This window comes from Bombina bombina, chromosome 2, assembly GCF_027579735.1.
Source record: "Bombina bombina isolate aBomBom1 chromosome 2, aBomBom1.pri, whole genome shotgun sequence".
NCBI classification, from domain to species: domain Eukaryota; kingdom Metazoa; phylum Chordata; class Amphibia; order Anura; family Bombinatoridae; genus Bombina; species Bombina bombina.
The window spans coordinates 665,062,165-665,081,905 of record NC_069500.1 but is presented as its reverse complement, the minus strand read 5'-3'; positions in this window follow the sequence as shown (position 1 = coordinate 665,081,905).

The following is a 19,741-nucleotide window of genomic DNA, read 5'->3' as shown; positions in this document are numbered from 1 at the left end:
GAATTTAGTCCCTGTGGTTGGAAAGTTTGTAATGTATATATAGTTTTGGATTCAGTCCTAAGGAGTTCAACTTCTAAGTTTCCTACTCTCCAATTGGGTAACACTTTTTTAATCCCCCAAAATTTAAAATCTTTCAGTTTATTGTTAGGTATCTCCTTGAAGTGTTGATACAGGTATGTGTATTTCTTCCCTTTCTCGATAGTCCAGAGATGTTCACGGATTCTCTCCCTAAGGGTTCTAGTTGTCTCTCCAATGTATTGCTTGTTGAACGTGCATGGTATCATATAGATCACCCCTTTATCTTGACATCTAATGGTGCTACTAATATCGTATGTCTTCCCTGTTTGTGTAGATTTGTATTGTTTAATTTTAGAGCTGTACTGACACGATTTACATCCGAAACAAGGATAGAAGCCATTAATATTGTTACCAAATAGATTACGTTGTTTGCTATTTGTTGTCTCAGTTTTGAACTCACTTGGAGCTAAAATTGATATAAGGTTTTTGGCCTTTCTATAAATTATATTGGGATATGGGGAGACTATATTCCCAATAATAGGATCATTTTGCACTAAGTGCCAATGTTTATTCATGATCTTTTTAAGAGTCCTAAAATCATTGTTATAGTTGGTAATCAGTGGTACATTAACCATATCACTACCCAACGTATTGGTTCTTTTCTTATCTTTATACTTGAGAAATTCAATCCTATCTATTGATTCTATCTCTTTTTTGGCTTTTGTAATTAAATCTTTCTTGTAACCTTTCTCCAGGAATTTTCTTTCAAGGAAATCTGCTTGTTCTAGATAGTCTGTTGTTTTGGAACAGTTTCTGCGTAATCTAATACATATTCCCTTGGGTACATTTTCTTTCCATCTTTTTAGATGGCAACTCTCTGAGTGTAACAAACTATTGGCGTCTACCGTTTTAAAATGTGTTTTTGTTTTCAGTGAATTATGGAGTATTTCAATTTCTAAGTCAAGGAAAATGATCTTTTCTTTACTTATAGTGTCAGTAATTTTTAAACCTATTGTGTTGTTATTCATGTCTGATAGAAATTTATCAAGGTGGAATGTATCTCCACTCCATACCATTAAAATATTGTCAATATACCTTTTATATAGCACAAGGTTTGCGCCAAGTTCGTGATTATGGATAAAATCCTTTTCCCAGTCACCCATAAATAAATTAGCATAACTTGGGGCAAACCTCGTGCCCATAGCTGTACCTGTTATTTGCAAGAAAAATTTCCACTAAAGGAAAAATAATTTTGATTTAGGATAAATGAAATCCCATCTACTATAAATTTGGATTGGTCTTTGTGTAATGTATTATCATTATTCAGGTATTTCTCTACTGCTTTTATACCCCATACATGTTTTAAACTAGTATATAGTGATGATACATCACTAGTTATAAGATGATAATTACTTTTTTATTCAAGATTTTCTAAAGTCTGTAATACATCTATAGTATCTTTTAGGTATGATGGGAGAGTCCTGACATATTTTTGTAAAAATGTATTAATGTACTCCAAGAGGTTGCATGTCAAAGATCCAATCCCAGAGATTATTGGTCGCCCTGGGGGGGATATGATGTCTTTATGTATTTTTGGGAGATAGTAAAAAATGGGTATTTTAGGAAATTTGGGTGATAAATAGTTAAATTGCACTGTTCAAATGCACTGTTCTACTAGTATTACACACACCACAAGACATAATGTTAAATCTGTTAGGGGACAGTTGTCTAAAGCTGATGACATCACCTCTAAATGTATATTGTGACCTAGCTGCATATTAAAATATTTAAATGTTTAAGTATGTTTCCCATAAAAATAGGATGTTGTGATATTCGTTTATACGTTTAGTGTGTGTATAATGATATTTTTCCAGTTGAAGTGTGTGTGTCACTACAGCTTTCCACACGTCTGTAGATGGAAGACAGTTTGTTTTCCAGTGTAGCGGTATTTGTTTTTTGGCAGAATTAATCATGATAGTTAAGAGTGTCAGTTTCAATTTACACTTTATCTTAGGGAACTTGTTGAAAAGAAAAATCCAAGGGTCAAAGGGAAGAATTAGGGACAAAACTTTTTCAATTTCTAGTTTGATTGAGAGCCAGTATGATTTAGCTATGGGGCATTGCCACCAAATGTGAAAAAAGGTAGCGATCTCAGAGCAGCCTCTCCAACATTCATTGGTTAAATTGGGGAATAGTGCAGCCTAGAAGGTGTATAGTACCATCGGCTCAGGAGTTTTATGTTCATTTCAGTTATTGGAATAGAAGATGAAGCTTTGGTCATGTGCCTAAAAATAGTATCCCACTCTCCAGGTGACAAATGTTGAGCTATTTCACTTTCCCATTTTGCCACATATGCGGGGAGAGAAGAGTAAAGGTTTGAGGATAACAGTCTATAAATTAGTGATAGAATTCCCTTACTTGGATGCGTGTGATAGCAAAGACTCTCAAAATTAGTCAAGGGGCGTCTGATGGAGGCTCTGTCTGGATGAGACGTTAAACTGTACCAGTTCTGGGGTTGGAGTCCCAAAAGGTTGATAATCTCGGTCAATGGTTTAAGTTTGTTGTCATGGTATAGAAGAGAGTGCGGTGGTGAGTTGTGGAGAGAAGGTTGTGTTTGTGGAGGGAGTAGATGCCTTAATGGGATCATTGGGCTGCTTCTCAAAGGTGATAAAGTTGAGTATCGTAGAGAGGGAGGGGTATTTCTTAATGGTTTTGTCCCACAGCTTATGTGTTTCTTCCACAGCTCTGGTGTTAGCGTTTATGTATTGGCGTTGTGAGGTTAGGGTCCACCAGTTACCACTCAAATCAATGCTACCTGCAAGGGAATGTTCTAATAGGACCCACTCTTTATTATGTGCATGTTTACACCAGTCCACTATTCTTGTCAAAAAGACAGCTAGTCTATATTGACCTATATTTGGGGCTCCAATTCCTCCCATATCTTTAGGACGATAGAGGGTATTAGTGTTAAAGTGAGGTTGTTTGTTCGACCAAATAAATGTATTCAATTGTTTTTGTAAGCTAGAGATCAGGTGGTCTGAAATTTGTATGGGTAGTGTCTGTAGGAGGTATAAGATTTTTGGGAGTATGATAATTTTTAAGGCATTAACTCTTCCCAACCATGATAATGGCTTTTGGTTCCAAGAGCGTAGCATACTTTGTATGGTTGTTTTTAAAGGGTTATAATTCAGCATGATTATGTCTTCTATGTGTGGTGAGATATAGACTCCAAGATATGTAATAGCTTTATGCTGAATATGGAAACTGAATTGATTCTGGATCAGTCTCAAGTTAAGGGTTTGTAATGGAAGAGGTGAAAGATTAAGTGGGTTATGTTAATCTAAACTTAAGGGATAAATCAAAATTGTTTATTATTATTTGTAACCCTTAAATTCCAGAACCTTTAATAGTAATATACATCAAAATGTACTAAAAGATGCAAAAAAGAAGTTTGCAGCACAAAGAAAAAGACTGTTGGTTACTGGACTAGTTAAATACTAAGACCCACTACTGAGATATTCTCAAATGAGTAATATGAAAATTTAGATTCTTTAAAATAGCACAGACATCTTCATTCACACTAAATAACTTTATTGGGAGAAAAAATGTAATACTCCAGCTGGACTAGTACTCACGCACACACACACATACAGTTAAAACTTGCTGGAACTCAGAAACTGCAGTTATCTAGAATGCACCTATTTAATTCAAGTCATTTACTCACAAGAGATATTTGTAATATGTGTGTTTATACAAGTAATTAACCCCTGTGGGTAAGCAAGTATGTTGTCAGCAGTTATAGCATAGTGTGTCTGGTGTATATATTTACAGAAAAGCACCACACTGTTATATATAATAAGCAATACAATTTGTTAATTTGTGTGCTAAAATGTAAGGTTGCAAAAATAGTCTCCAGCACACACCGTGTGTATATATTGGTAATTCAGTCGCAAACCAAACTAATGGTTACAATGTTTCTTGGGTTTGTAATTACAAATGTTACAAGCTGTGCTGAATTTTTATCAAAGAACCTAAGTTTTAGCAGAATTGTTGGTAGCTCTAAAGTACAGTATATACCTTTAAGGTCAGAGAAAGTTGCCAGCTATATATTAGCGCAATTAGTATCCCCAATGTTTTTATCTGTGTATACCCTTTTGTTGCAACGATTATTATTATAATAGGCTCTAGGCTTGATAATATAATTCAACAATGTTATATTTATATATTAGCTAAAGCCATGAGTAATATATTAATGCAACACACACAGATATCTGTTGAGGAAATCAATTCTCTATTTTTGCGCAAAAAAATGTTCACCGCTTAATGCGGTTTAAGATCTCAATGTACCGCTTATACCTTTAATTATTCACTTTTCCATAGAGAAAAAGATAAGAATAAAAACTTAAGTTCAGCTAAGCTATGTAAAAAAACAACAAGTTAACCACTGCAAGGAAGATGTCTGACTGAACTGAAAAAGGTCTCTTCTATAGCGGAGACCTGAATTAACGTTAACTGCCACTGTGCATAAGAATCATCACTAGGGTGCTATTCAATTATTAACTGAGTCAGCTTTGTTAAAATAGAGTTTCCACGACCTCGTGCTAGTGCCAGTAACCAACAGTCTTTTTCTTTGTACTGCAAACTTCTTTTTTGCATCTCTTAGTACATTTTCAAGTTAAGGGTTGACTGATTGATGACAAATAACTCTGATTTTGCTATGTTAATGCTAAAATTGGAGTAGAGACCGTATGTCTGTATCGCATGCATTAGGGGAGGAATCAAATTTTCAGGGTCTAGGAGTGTTAGGAAAATCTCATCGGCATATAATGTAATTTTATACTCCAATGGGCCAATAATAAAGTCTTTGATGTCTTTGTTGTTCCTGATATATGAAGCAAGAACTTCCATTGCCATAACAAATAGCAATGGCGACAGGGGGCACCCCTGTCTTGTGCCATTGGTGATAGTGAATGGGTCGGATATCGTATAGTTTAATCAAAATTTTGCCTGAGGGTTATGATAAAGAGTAAATATTTTCCCAATAAAATCTTGATGGAAGCCAAATTTTTGTAAAACACATTTTAAAAATTGCCAATCTAATCTATCGAAGGCTTTCTCCGCATCCATAGACAAAAACACGGATGGGACTTTCTGTTGGTGGGCAAACTCCATGAGGTGAAGAATTTTGGTAGTGTTATCTCTAGCCTCTCTAAAAGGGGTGAAGCCAACTTGGTTGGTGTGTACTATTTCGGGTAGGACTTGGTTAATTCTGAGGGCTAAGATTTTCACATATATTTTTATGTCTATGTTCAGTAAGGAAATTGGGCGAAAGTTGGCTGGTGTCGTGGGTGGCTTGCCCGGTTTAGGCAACACCACTACCTGCGCCTCTAACATTGAGGGTGGGATCGGGTTATTCGTTAAAAAGCGACACAAGGAATGGAGCTAGCGAAGTTGAGAAAGTGCGGTAATATTTAGCTGTGAAGCCATCTGGGACCGGATTTTTGCCTAATTTCAAGCTTTTTATAGTTAAAAGTGTTTCTTGCAACGAAATTGGTTTATTGAGTTGATCTTGTTGTTCCTTAGATATAGTAGGCAGTCTACATTTGTCTATGTATTGTTCCAGTGCAGTAGGATGGCCTATGATTTGCGAGTTATTTGGCAAGTTATATAGTGTGGTGTAATATTCATGGAATGACTTCAGAATTTCGGATGTGGTCTGTGAGTGTTTTTTATGTCGGGGAGAGTGTAGTTCATAAATATAAGACTTTAACCTTTTCTTTTTGAGGGTTCTGGCTAGCATTTTGCCAGCCCTATTGTTCTCAAAATAAAACATGTTATTTGTTTTCTTCCTATGGGATTGATATTCAATGTCAAGAAAGCAATTCAGGTCCTCGCAAACCTTTTGGATTTCTTTTAAGATGTTGGCATCATTTGGGGATTGTTTCAGTATGTATTCTAGCTTTGTGTATTCATCCATCAACTCTTTATATTTTTTGTGGTATATTTGCTGGCGGTGTGCTTTTAGTTTAATGAATTCACCTCGCAACACACATTTGTGTGCTTCCCAAAGTGTATGATGGTTGTTAACGGAATGTGAATTAAGGTTGAAATATTTGGTTATGATGTTCATCCAACCTCCATAGGTATGGGGTCATGGGACTATTTGGCCAATGGAATTTTAAGATGACTACTGAGTGGTCTGACCATGAAGTAGGGGATATGTCACAGTTGTGTACATGAGTGAGACTTTTTTGATTTGTGAAAATGTAGTCTAGTCTACTGTAGGTTTTATTAGGGTGAGAGAAGAAAGTAAAATCTCTGAAGTCCTGGTGTATAAACTTCCACGTGTTGTATAGATTTAAAGCCCTTCCACAATGTAGTTGTAAGTTGACGTGAGACTTGTATTGTAGGGTTAGCACTGTCATTTTTTGGATGTATGGGTACATTAAAATCTCCGGCTAATAATATCGGGCCTTTCGCTAGGTCTAATATTTTCCTAAACATGTAGTGGAAAAATGTGAGTTGATTGGTATTAGGGGCATAAATATTGACGAAAGTAACTGGTCTACCGTATAGAAGGCATCTGGCCCAGGAATCTCCCTTCTTTGTTGGTAGTCTTGTAATGTAGAGTAAACGGAAAATATTTACTGATCAGTATACGCACCCCGTTTTTCTTTGATAGGCCAGAACTATGGTAGTGAGTTGTATATAGTTTCCCAAAATATGTAGGTTCTTTCTGGTGTCTAAAATGAGTCTCCTGCAAGAATATAATGTCAGCATGGCGCTTAGCTAAGTCAGACAATGCTTTTGATCTGTTGTGAGGTGAGTTTAACCCCTTTGCATTTTGAGTTAATAGTGTCAGGTGATGTACCGTGTTGTGTTTAGTGTGTGACATTTATGTGGTATGTGAGTTTCATATATGGTATAGAAATGTATCGTAGACTAGTATCTGAGGTATAAGAGGATGATACAAAAGTGGGTAGAACTGTGTGCATTGGTGTATTATACATTACAAGGCAAATCTCGTAGTAACATGTAGCTTCAGCTATGACAAACATTTTAAACAATATAAACAAATAGAACATATCAAACAAAACAAACCAAGAAAAGGCTCTCTTCCTAATGTAGGTTACAATGAGAGCAATACGTAGGGGAACCTACTTAGCAAGTCTTGTATAAAGGTATATCTTATGGAGCGGCTTGCTTCCTGGGCAGACATTATGTTAAAAACATCAAAGTACAGATTAACATCTTATCTAAACCATTCCAAACAAGACAGGTTTGGTGGTCTCTTATAAAGTATATTTACATATAGTGAATGTAGTAGAAGCTTTGATAAAAACTAGCTCAATGAACTGGCAGGTAAATAGCATAAAAGTTCCACTTCTATAATGGTTGTGCCTAAATAAACATTACAGAATAATATTGACATTGGGGGTATAGAGATGAGTGCAATTACTTAGGTATATTAAGTGTGAAGAATGAAATCTTTGAACCAGGCATGCAGGCTTATGTAGTGCAAAGACATTCATATACGATACCTGGTGTGTGGGCTTCCAAAAAGTTTCAGTTCAGTTCAGGATAGTGTTCAAATGGAGTTCACAAGGTTCATGACATCTGACTTATCTCGTGTCAGTTGCATAGGAATTGGAGGACTAGTTGGCAGTCCCGGGGATTTAAAGGCTTTGTCCTGCCTATTGGCCACGGTGGTCCAAGGAGTGGATGAATCCTTGTTTCGTTGGAAGGCAGTGAGGATGCGGTGTTTGGCAGTTCAGAGATCTGCGGAGAGTCCAATCCCAGTGTCTTGCAGAAGGAGGCAATATCCTCAGGAGTTTTGCATATCAAAACCCCAACGATAAAGGATCTTCTTGTTTCTTAGGAGCAAAGTGAGGGGTGCAAAATCTTTTCTCCTCTGTAATGTTTGGAAGGACAGATCTTGATAAAATTGTAATACATTTCCTCTGTAGTGGACTGGTTGTAGTTTCCGCGACTGATTCATGAGCATTTCTTTTTCCAAGAATTTTTTAAAAAAAATGATTATGTCTCTTGGCAGGGCTGTGTCCAGTGGTTTGGGTCTAAGGGATCTATGCACTCTCACCCATTGTATCTCCGAGATACAAGTTGAATCTATTATCTGTTGGAATAATGCTTGTAAATAAACAGGAAAGGCTCTTGGGAGAATACTCTCAGGGACCCCTCTGATGCATATATTTTTCCTTCTGCTCCGGTTTTCTAAAGCCTCCAATTTTTCTTGGAGTGAAGAAATAAGTTCTTGATGTTGTGTGACTTGGTCAGTAAGGTTTTGTACATCTTCTTTAATCTCTTCTTGGCAGCCTTCTAGGGATTCCACTTAGATTCCTAGGGTATGAATATCCTGTTTCATGCCCGCAAGTTCTTCTGCTTAGAAGGTAGGCCATGAAAAATTGATGTGGACATTTGTGCATCTTTTGAATGCAGGCTGGGGTCTGTAGTAATTAGGGTGTCCCCAGAGATCCTTTTGTTTCTGGTCTCAGAGGGGTCAGAGCTTTGCAAGTAAGATGATATAGGCAGGGATTTTCCTGATAAGGGCTTGGAAGGTTTGTCTTGTTTAGTATTCCTTCTGGCAGCCATGTTAAACAGCACAAACAATTTGTTTTATATGCTGAGAGTGTGATAGTGTTAAATATGTAGTGGTCATCCACAGAGGTGGTATCCTTAGATAGCAAAAGGCAATGGGCATATTTACCAAGGTCTGGCGGACCTGATCCGACAGTGCGTAACAGGTCCGCCAATACGCTCGCCGTATTCAGCATTGCACTAGCAGCTCACAAGAGCTGCTGGTGCAAAGCCGCCCCCTGCAGACTTGCGACCAATGGGCTGCCAGCAGTGGGGTGTCAATCAACCTGATCGTACTCGATCGGGTTGATTTCCGGCGATGTCTGTCTGCCTGCTCAGAGCAGGCGGACAGGTTATGGAGCAGCGGTCTTTGTGACCGCTGCTTCATAACTGCTGTTTCTGGTGAGCCTGCAGGCTCACCAGAAACACTGGGCATCAAGCTCCATACGGAGCTTGATAAATATGCCCCAATGTCTCAATGATATAGGATTTGCAATCTATCAAATGCTCTATCAATATAGGATATAGAATGGTGTGTCCTAGTACCTTAAATATTGCTTTGATGTTAGGAGCTGTGCAGTTGATAGGTTATAAGTTTACTTTAGCAATGAGCATAAGGATTGTGTTTATGTATTCATTACTCCAATCTCTGAATCCTCTCTTTTACTTTTCCTCCCATTTATTACCTTTTTTTCAGCTTGTGGGGCTTTTTTCCTGTATGTATTAGTACCTATTTGGGCGAGTTTGAGGGTTATGGGGTGTAGTTGTGTTCAGATGCGGCTAAAGGGACAAAATGACTGCACACTCTATAGTATGAGAGGGCCCAAGATGGCGGCTCCTGGTATCTAGCCTCACAAATATCCCTGTGACAGATCCAAAACAGCAGCGTGGGGGGATGAAGTGGTTCCCTTTCTGTTTGGATTCGCCTTAGGTAACAGTTAGATTTGTATTGATATCGGCAATTGCCGGTGTAAATGTTACCTCCACAAAGCTCCCGTAGTGATAGCAGACAAGGTCCTCAGTCGTTATTTTTAGAAGCCTCAGAGCACATTCACTCGCCGGTTTTGAGGAGCTGAAGTGATGTCTATCAGTCACCGATGCTATCTGTGCTAGTCTGTGGTAGTTTTAAGGCTGTCTGCCCAGGATAGCATACTTTGATCAAGACTGCTGTAGCAGAGCACCGGATTTACGCTGAACTCATGGTAGCTGCCAGGCTCCGCCCCCCCCCTTTCTTCTTTTTTAATGTATTTTATGTATTTTAGACAATAGTCAGTTACTTTGTTATTTGTACTTATATTAAATATATTGTGATTCTTATTTATGCTCTTCACTTGTTTATATATCAACTTATTTTTATATCAACTTGTTTTTATTTCTGCTGCACGTACGTGTGCTTGTAGGTGCGTTTTAGTGTTCTCAGCATAATTTCCTATAGTCCTGTATAACCTATATAGGTCCTTAATTTGAGATATGTATCTTCATAATTTTTAGTAGCATATACCTTAGCTGTCCTCTACAGTGCCAGTTTTATATTTTTTGTTGATATCTATTTCTTAAAAAAACCATGCTGATTAGAACTCATAATCTTGTTTACATGAATATGCTCATCAATATCATTGTGATCTCTGTATCGTGGCTAACTGCAAAAATACCTGACTCTGCCATTGCAATACATGGGTATTCATGCCATAGAAATGACAGAGCAAAGAGAGGAAGCGGCATTGTAATTTATGTTGACAATTCCACAAAGTACACCCCCCTACAAAAATCTAGCTCTCCTGCCACCTTTGATTTCCTTTCTTGCACAATTGAGATCCCGTGAAGTAAATCAATCATTGCTACAGGAATCTACTGCCCACCTAGCTCCCCTGTGCATTCCATTTCTGACATAGCACATCTCCTTAGTGAAACCTTAGCTCAAAACCCAAAAAGGGAAATTTTGGATTTTGGAGATTTTAATATTGATTGGCTGAATCCAAAAAATAATAGTTGTTGCTTGCTGTTTAAATCCTTGCAGCTAACGCAATTAATCTCCTCCCCAACTCGCATAAACATCAAAAGCCATAATCATACCCTGCTCGATTGGATTCTCTCCACTTCTCCCGACCAAATTCAGGAGGCACGTGCTCTCCCTAACTGTTTCAGTGACCACTGCTTAGTGTACTGCGTGAGCAAAATAAAGGCAACTAAATCCTCTCCCAAGGTTAAAATCACCAGGTCCTTCAAAAACCTTAATCTTCAATCATTTCTAAATGACATCAAGAACCTCCCCTGGCACAGATTATACCTAATCCCAGATCTAGACTCTACAGTTGAATTCGTTCAGTCTGAACTCCTACAAGTTTGGAATTTACATGCCCTACTGCGTAAGGTGAGAGTAAAAGGAGCACACTTGAATTGGATCACAGCTGACCTCATTCAAATGCACATTCAAATGTACTACTTTGACACAGTAGACCACAACATATTACTGCTCAAACTAAAAAACTCAGGTATTGGTGATCGTCCGCTAACCTGGTTTAGATCATATGTATCGGATTGATCACAGTATGTCTCCATTTATGAAAGCGACTCCCTCCCTCTCCAAGTCACGTCTGGTGTTCCCCAAGGTTCCATTCTCGGCCCCCTACTATTCACATTATTTATAAATGATCTGCCAAATGTCTGCAAATCCTCAACTGTACACATGTACGCAGACGACACTGTAATCTATGCAAGCAAATCTGATCTGCCGCAGCTTGAGGCAGTGCTCCAAGACCAGTTCACAGAGGTAGAAAAGTGGATCTCAAAAAACAAACTCTTCCTAAACACTGACAAAACTGTCACAATGATCTTTGGAACCATTCCTAAATTACACAAAGTACAAAATTCCCATCTACGCATCAAAACAAAATCAAATTGCACACTGACCGCAGCCCACTCTTTCAAATACTTTGGTATGTTGTTAGACCCCAATCTATCTTTTGGCCTCCACATAGAAAAACTTGCATCTAAACTCTATCAAAAACTAGGTGCCCTGCACAGAAACAAATCGTATCTAAGCCGATCATGGATTATGGGGATGTAGTATATGCACCTGCACCGCAAACTCACCTTAATAAACTTAATACATTGTATAACTCGTTCTGCCACTTTCTGCTATGTAACTACAGGACCCACCATTGTGACATGCTAAAAGAACTAAACTGGCTGTGGCTGGAATCCAGATGCACCCTTCATCTTTCCAACTTTGTGTTTAAGAGCTTTTCTGGGAAGTTCTCACCCTACCTGAGCAGAATTCTCTCCCCGGCTGTTCCCACCTCCCATAACCTCCGATCCAGTACCAGCACATTATTTAATCTGCCTCCATACAAAAAGAAAGCAACTCAATCCTCCTTTTCCTACAGAGCACCACAATTATGGAACGACCTCCCGCACACTTTCAAATCTTCCCCAAGCCTAAAATCCTTTAAGAGATCCCTCTCTACATATCTCAAAACAGAATGCACCTGTATTTCCTACCTGTTCTATGTTAAATTTTGCATATATTATGTATTAATATTGTTTCTGTATTTTATTGTACCCTATTGTAACAATGCGATGTTTTGTGGACCCAGGACATACTTGAAAATGAGAGAAATCTCAATGTATCCTTCCTGGTAAAATATTTTATAAATAAATAAATAATCCCTTCAAATATCTTCCCCACTATTGATGTCAGACTAACTGATCTATAGATTCCTGGATCATCCCTGCTTTCCTTTTTAAAGAGTAGCACCATCAGCTTTACACCAATCCTGGGGTACCATACCTGAGGATAATGAATTTTGAAAAATTAAGAGTAGAGGTCTGTCTATAACAGTGCTAAATTCCCTTAACACCCTTGGGTGTATTCCATCTGGGCCTGGAGTTTTATCTAGCTTAATATTATCCAATTTTTTCCTGATATCCTCTATACATAACCCAGTTAATAGTATGGGCTGGCATGTTCTATTTTGTTCCAAAGTATCATCCAATGGTTCCTCTCTTGTGTATACTGAAGAAAAAAACTGGTTTAGTACCTCAGCCTTCTCCCTGTCACTGTTAATTCAGTTAAGCCAGGAGTTAAGAGCTTTCTGGGCTAACGCCGGTTCATAAAGCTCTTAACTACTGTGCTCTAAAGTACACTAACACCCATAAACTACCTATGCACCCCTAAACCGAGGCCTCCTCAACATCGCCGCCACTCTAATAACATTTTTTAACCCCTAATCTGCCGACCACACACCGCTGCCACGTACATTATCCCTATGTACCCAAAATCGGCTGCCCCTAACACCGCCGACCCCTACATAATATTTATTAACCCCTAATCTGCCCCCCCCAATGTCGCCGCTACCTTACCTACAATTATTAACCCCTAATCTGCCGACCGGACCTCACCGCTACTCTAATAAATGTATTAACCCCTAAAGCTAAGTCAAACCTTAACACTAACACCCCCCTAAATTAAATATAATTTTAATCTAAAGAAATAAAATAAATCTTATTAAATAAATTATTCCTATTTAAAGCTAAATACTTACCTGTAAAATAAACCCTAATATAGCTACAATATAAATTATAATTATATTGTAGCTATTTTAGGATTTATATTTATTTTACAGGCAACTTTGTATTTATTTTAACCAGGTACAATAGCTATTAAATAGTTAATAACTATTTAATAGCTACCTAGTTAAAATAAATACAAAATTACCTGTAAAATAAGTCCTAACCTAAGTTACAATTAAACCCAACACTACACTATCAATAAATTAATTACATACAAATACCTACAAATAAATACAATTAAATAAACTAACTAAAGTACAAAAAATAAAAAAAGAACTAAGTTACAAAAAATAAATAAAATAATTTACAAACATTATAAAAATATTACAACAATTTTAAGCTAATTACACCTACTCTAAGCCCCCTAATAAAATAACAAAGCCCCCCAAAATAAAAAAATGCCCTACCCTATTCTAAAATAAAAATTGAAAAGCTCTTTTACCTTACCAGCCCTTAAAAGGGCTTTTTGCGGGGCATGCACCAAAGAATTCTGCTCTTTTGCCTGTAAAAAAAAACATACAATACCCCCCTAACATTTCAACCCACCACCCACATACCCCTAATCTAACCCAAACCCCCTTAAATAAACCTAACACTAAGCCCCTGAAGATCTTCCTACCTTATCTTCACCATGCCGGGTATCACCGATCCGTCCAGAAGAGGGTCCGAAGTCTTCCTCCTATCCGGGCGATGTCTTCATCCAAGCGGGGGCTGAAGAGGTCCATCATCCGGCTGAAGTCTTCATCCAAGCGGGGGCTGAAGAGGTCCATCATCCGGCTGAAGTCTTCTATCAAGCAGCATCTTCAATCTTCTTTCTTCCGGCTCCATCTTCATCCCGCCGACGCGGAACATCCATCCTGGCAGATGACTTCCCGACGAATGGCGGTTCCTTTAAGGGACGTCATCCAAGATGGCGTCCCTTGAATTCCGATTGGCTGATAGGATTCTATCAGCCAATCGGAATTTAGGTAGGAAAATTCTGGTGGGCTGATTGAATCAGCCAATCAGATTCAAGTTCAATCCGATTGGCTGATTGGATCAGCCAATCAGATTGAGCTCGCATTCTATTGGCTGATCAATAGAATGCGAGCTCAATCTGATTGGCTGATCCAATCAGCCAATCGGATTGAACTTGAATCTGATTGGATGATTCCATCAGCCAATCAGAATTTTCCTACCTTAATTCCGATTGGCTGATAGAATCCTATCAGCCAATCAGAATTTGAGGGACGCCATCTTGGATGACGTCCCTTAAAGGAACCGTCATTCGTCAGGAAGTCATCGGCCAGGATGGATGTTCCGTGTCGGCGGGATGAAGATGGAGCCGGAAGAAAGAAGATTGAAGATGCCACTTGATAGAAGACTTCAGCCGGATGATGGACCTCTTCAGCCCGTGCTTGGATGAAGACTTCAGCCGGATGATGGACCTCTTCAGCCCCCGCTTGGATGAAGACATCGCCCGGATAGGAGGAAGCCTTCGGACCCTCTTCTGGACGGATCAGTGATACCCGGCATGGTGAAGATAAGGTAGGAAGATCTTCAGGGGCTTAGTGTTAGGTTTCTTTTTTTATTTTTTGTACTTTAGTTCGTTTATTTAATTGTATTTATTTGTAGGTATTTGTATGTAATTAATTTATTGATAGTGTAGTGTTAGGTTTAATTGTAACTTAGGTTAGGATTTATTTTACAGGTAATTTTGTATTTATTTTAACTAGGTAGCTATTAAATAGTTATTAACTATTTAATAGCTATTGTACCTGGTTAAAATAAATACAAAGTTGCCTGTAAAATAAATATAAATCCTAAAATAGCAACAATATAATTATTATTTATATTGTAGCTATATTAGGGTTTATTTTACAGGTAAGTATTTAGCTTTAAATAGGAATAATTTATTTAATAAGATTTATTTTATTTCGTTAGATAAAAATTATATTTAACTTAGGGGGGTGTTAGGGTTAGACTTAGCTTTAGGGGTTAATACATTTATTAGAGTAGCGGCGAGGTCCGGTCGGCAGATTAGGGGTTAATACTTGAAGTTAGGTGTCGGCGATGTTAGGGAGGGCAGATTAGGGGTTAATACTATTTATTATAGGGTTTTTGAGGCGGAAGTGAGGCGGATTAGGGGTTAATAACTTTATTATAGTAGCGGTGAGGTCCGGTCGGCAGATTAGGGGTTAATAATTGTAGGTAGGTGGCGGCGACATTGGAAGCGGCAGATTAGGGGTTAATAAATATAATATAGGGGTCGGCGGTGTTAGGGGCAGCAGATTAGGGGTACATAGGGATAATGTAGGTTGCGGCGGTGTACGGAGCCGCAGATTAGGGGTTAATAATAAAATGCAGGGGTCAGCAATAGCGGGGGCGGCAGATTAGGGGTTAATAAGTGTAAGGTTAGGGGTGTTTAGACTCGGGGTTCATGTTATGGTGTTAGGTGCAGACTTAGGAAGTGTTTCCCCATAGGAAACAATGGGGCTGCGTTAGGAGCTGAACGCTGCTTTTTTGCAGGTGTTAGGGTTTTTTTCAGCTCAAATGGCCCCATAGTTTCCTATGGGGGAATCATGCATGAGCACGTTTTTTAAGCTGGCCGCGTCCTTAAGCACCGCTGGTATTGAGAGTTGCAGTGGCGGTAAATTATGCTCTACGCTCCCTTTTTGGAGCCTAACGCAGCCCTTCTGTGAACTCTAAATACCAGCTGTATTTAAAAGGTGCGGGGGGAAAAAAACAGGCGTAGCTAACGCACCCCTTTGGCCGCAGAACTCTAAATCTAGCCGATAGACTCCGAATATACAAGATCACTGGCTATAAAATACAATGTTTTACATGGAGGACTGAGGCAAATCTTTTCTTATTTACTATGTCCACTTGTTTATAGTAATATGTTTAGATGTATACATTTTGGAGCTAATTCCACTCAGGCCAAAAAAATGTTTCCCCCAAATGGGCATAGTGTTATATTCCTTTACATTGTTCTCCAGGGGATTTTTTTTAAAGGCCTTTTACTTTAGTATAAGTGGGTATTTTTACAGATAATATGGCTCATTTGTATTAATGCCATCTGGCATTTTACAGAAAATAAGGTAATTTCTATGCATGGGTAGAATTTTGTTATTCAGCTTAGTAAACGAGTGCCAAATAATGAAATCCTACCCATGCCTAGTAATTTCACATTTTAATGAACCCGCCAAGGAGTGCTAATTTAAAATTCATTGTCAGAAACAGTTGGCAGTGACATTACACATTTTTGTTCATGTTTTAAGATTTAAAAGCATATAAACAAAATGTTTACCTATTTTAAGCCCTTAAAAGTAACCAATCCATATATCTCCTACTTGTGAAATATCTATCAACAATATTTCTGAATCATCCAGAGGACAGTCCAGTCGAAAAAGTGAAATAAATCAGAAATTCAAAGCAATAGTTAGAGTAATTAATTCTAGACTATTAGAAAAGAAAAAATAAGACTTAAACCTCTTAACGAGTCCTATAGACAGACAGGGAATACAGCACTCTTTTTATATGTCAATAAACACTTATTTTATTTAGTTCGTACAGTTCCAGGCTCCTGAACTGAATAGAAAAGCGTAAACAGGTGTAGCAAAAAGATATTTCACATACATACACTTCTCAAAAACACCCAGAGCAGTCATTCCTTATACATGCACATACATCCTAAAATGTTTCTAAGTCAGCAAAACCTTGTGTGTACACAAAAGAGCCTTTGACAATTTGTATTGGAGACTTAAGTGGCCAGCTCTGGTACACAAAACAAAACAAAACAAAACAAAAAAGCATGCTCTTTAAAAAAAATGTCCAGTAACATTAATAGAAGCAAGTTCAGTTATTATGTGCAGCAATGTGTCAAGTTATCCTCCAAATTAGTCACAGATATAGTTCCTTATATCACGTATGTCGCGTCAGTAGTTGAAAGCAAGCAAGTAAGCAAGCAGGTTAGATAACAACAACCAGTCAATAGACAGTCAGCTGTGTGAGTATACAACCCCTCTTAGATGTTTAAAGTTCTTGCAGTACAAATATTTATGGCAGGGAGCGTTACCTTCCGCAACTCGGCTTCTTCAGGGCCCTGGTGAAGCCCTTGTCGCAAAGGATTATGGGTGAAACGCGCGTTGGCTGGTTTGTTTGAAAGTAATTCACCTGGATGCGGTCTTTGAATGAGCCAAGTTACAAGAGCTCCGGATTGGAATGAAAATATTTATGGTCACAGAAAAAGAAAGCAAGTAGCGATACATAGCACAGAGGGATCGTTTGTGAGTAACCTCAGTACAGATGTACATGACGATTAAAGTACTGCAGTTTGATTTAAAAAAGGTGTGGTGAACCAAGCACTTTGAAACAACGGAGGGAATAAAGGCTATCAGGTAGGATGTATGAATTCCGTTTTCATTGAAGCGGTGTGACCGAGTTGCGGAAGGTAACGTTCCCTGCCATAAATATTTGTACTGCAAGAACTTTAAACATCTAAGTGGAGTTGTATACTCACACAGCTGACTGGCTATTGACTGGCTTTTGTGATCTAACCTGCTTGTTTACTTGCTTGCTTTCAACTACTGACGCGATATGCGTGATATAAGGAACTATATCTGTGACTAATTTGGAGAATAACTTGACACATTGCTGCACATACTAACTGAACTTGCTCCTATTAATGTTACTGGACATTTTTTTAAAACAGCATGCTTTTTTATTTGGTTTTGTGTACCAGTACTGGCCACTTAAGTCTCCAATACAAATTTCCAAAGGCTATTTTGTGTGCACACAAGATTTTGCTGACTTAGAAACATTTTAGGATGTATGTGCATGTATAAGGAATGACTGCTCTGGGTGTTTTTGAGAAGTGTATATATGTGAAATATCTTTTTGCTACACCTGTTTACGCTTTTCTATTCAGTTCAGGAGCCTGGAACTGTATGAACTAAATAAAATAAGTGTTTATTGACATATAAAAAGAGTGCTGTATTCCCTGTCTTTCTATAGGACTCATTAAGAGGTTTAAGTCCTATTTTACCTTCTCTAATAGTCTAGAATTAATATTTTGTTTATGGGTCTGCACTAATTTAAAGGTTATCAAGCCTGTACATTTAAAAACACTTTTATGAAGAATACATACTGAATACTTTTCAATAGTCAGAGTAAGTTTTAAAAAAAATTTAGAATATCTAATACATATCTGATCACACCAAGAAAAGTCCCAGACTACTGCCAGTGAAAATCATCCAATTCAGGTGTTCGAAATGGAAAAAATAATAATTTAGAACTCTTTAAACACAATAAAAAGTATTGCAATTATTTGGGGGTTTAAAGGGACAGGAAACCACAACATTTTCTTTCATGATTTGGATAGAACATACAATTTTAAACAACTTTTCAATTTACTTTGATTATCAAATTTGCTTCATTATTTTGTTATACTTTCCTGAAGAAACAGCATTGCACTACTGGCAGCGAGCTGAACACATCTAGTTAGCCAATCACAAGAGACAAATGTAAGCAGGCACCAATCATCAGCTAGCTCCCATTAGTGTAGGATATGTGTGTATTCTTTTTAAACAAGGGATATCAAGAGAATGAAGCACATTTGAATATAGAAGTAAATTTAAAAGTGTCTTAAAATGGCATGCTCTATCTGAATCATCAGGGTTAGATTTGAGATGCTGGAGAACCAGAAAACTCTTAATTGTTATTGTTTAATTACAGGAAAAGGAGACAGATAAATAATGAAAATATACTGCAAAGTTATTCTACTAAGCACAATTAAATAATTTATATTAAAATCTCAACGGTTCCCTTTAAGTACAGTACATTTGGATCCAATGACAGTGCATGTCCTCTTATGAACCAGGTAACATTTTATTTCTACGATTTAAAAGGATAGGAAAGTCAAAATTAAACTTACAGTACATGATTAAAACAGAGTATCTTATTTTAAGACACTTAAATTAAATTCTGTTTTCAAATATACTTTGTTCTCTTGGTATACATTGTTGGAAAAGAATATGTACATATTCTACACTAATGTGAGCTAGCTGGTGGTTGGTGCCTGCACACATTTGTCTCTTGTGATTGGCTGACTAGGTGTGTTCAGCTAGCACTCAGCAGTAGGATATAAAGGGAATGAAGCCCATGATAATAGAAGTAAGCTGGAAAGTTATTTAAAATTGTGAGTTCTATAATGAAAGAAAAAAAAATGGGTTTTATGTCCCTTTAAGGAGATTTTTATTTTTTAAACAAACAATGAGACAATTCCCCTGTGGCAAATGGCCAAGCTAATGCAATGAAGATTACTGAGTTGTGAGTACTTCCAGAAAATGCTGCATAGGAAACTTGCACATTGACTGGCTGAATCATGGATCTGCTGAAGAGGTTGGAACTCAAATGGGTATTGACCTGCGTTTTTACTTGATAGCTTGTATACAATGTTTATTAAATCATTTTTTTGTTATTAACTGATTCATTACTATTCTTATATTTACTTTTCTGAAACACCAGTTTGCATACAAAAATCATAATAATTAAAATTCAGTTTTAAAAATTATAT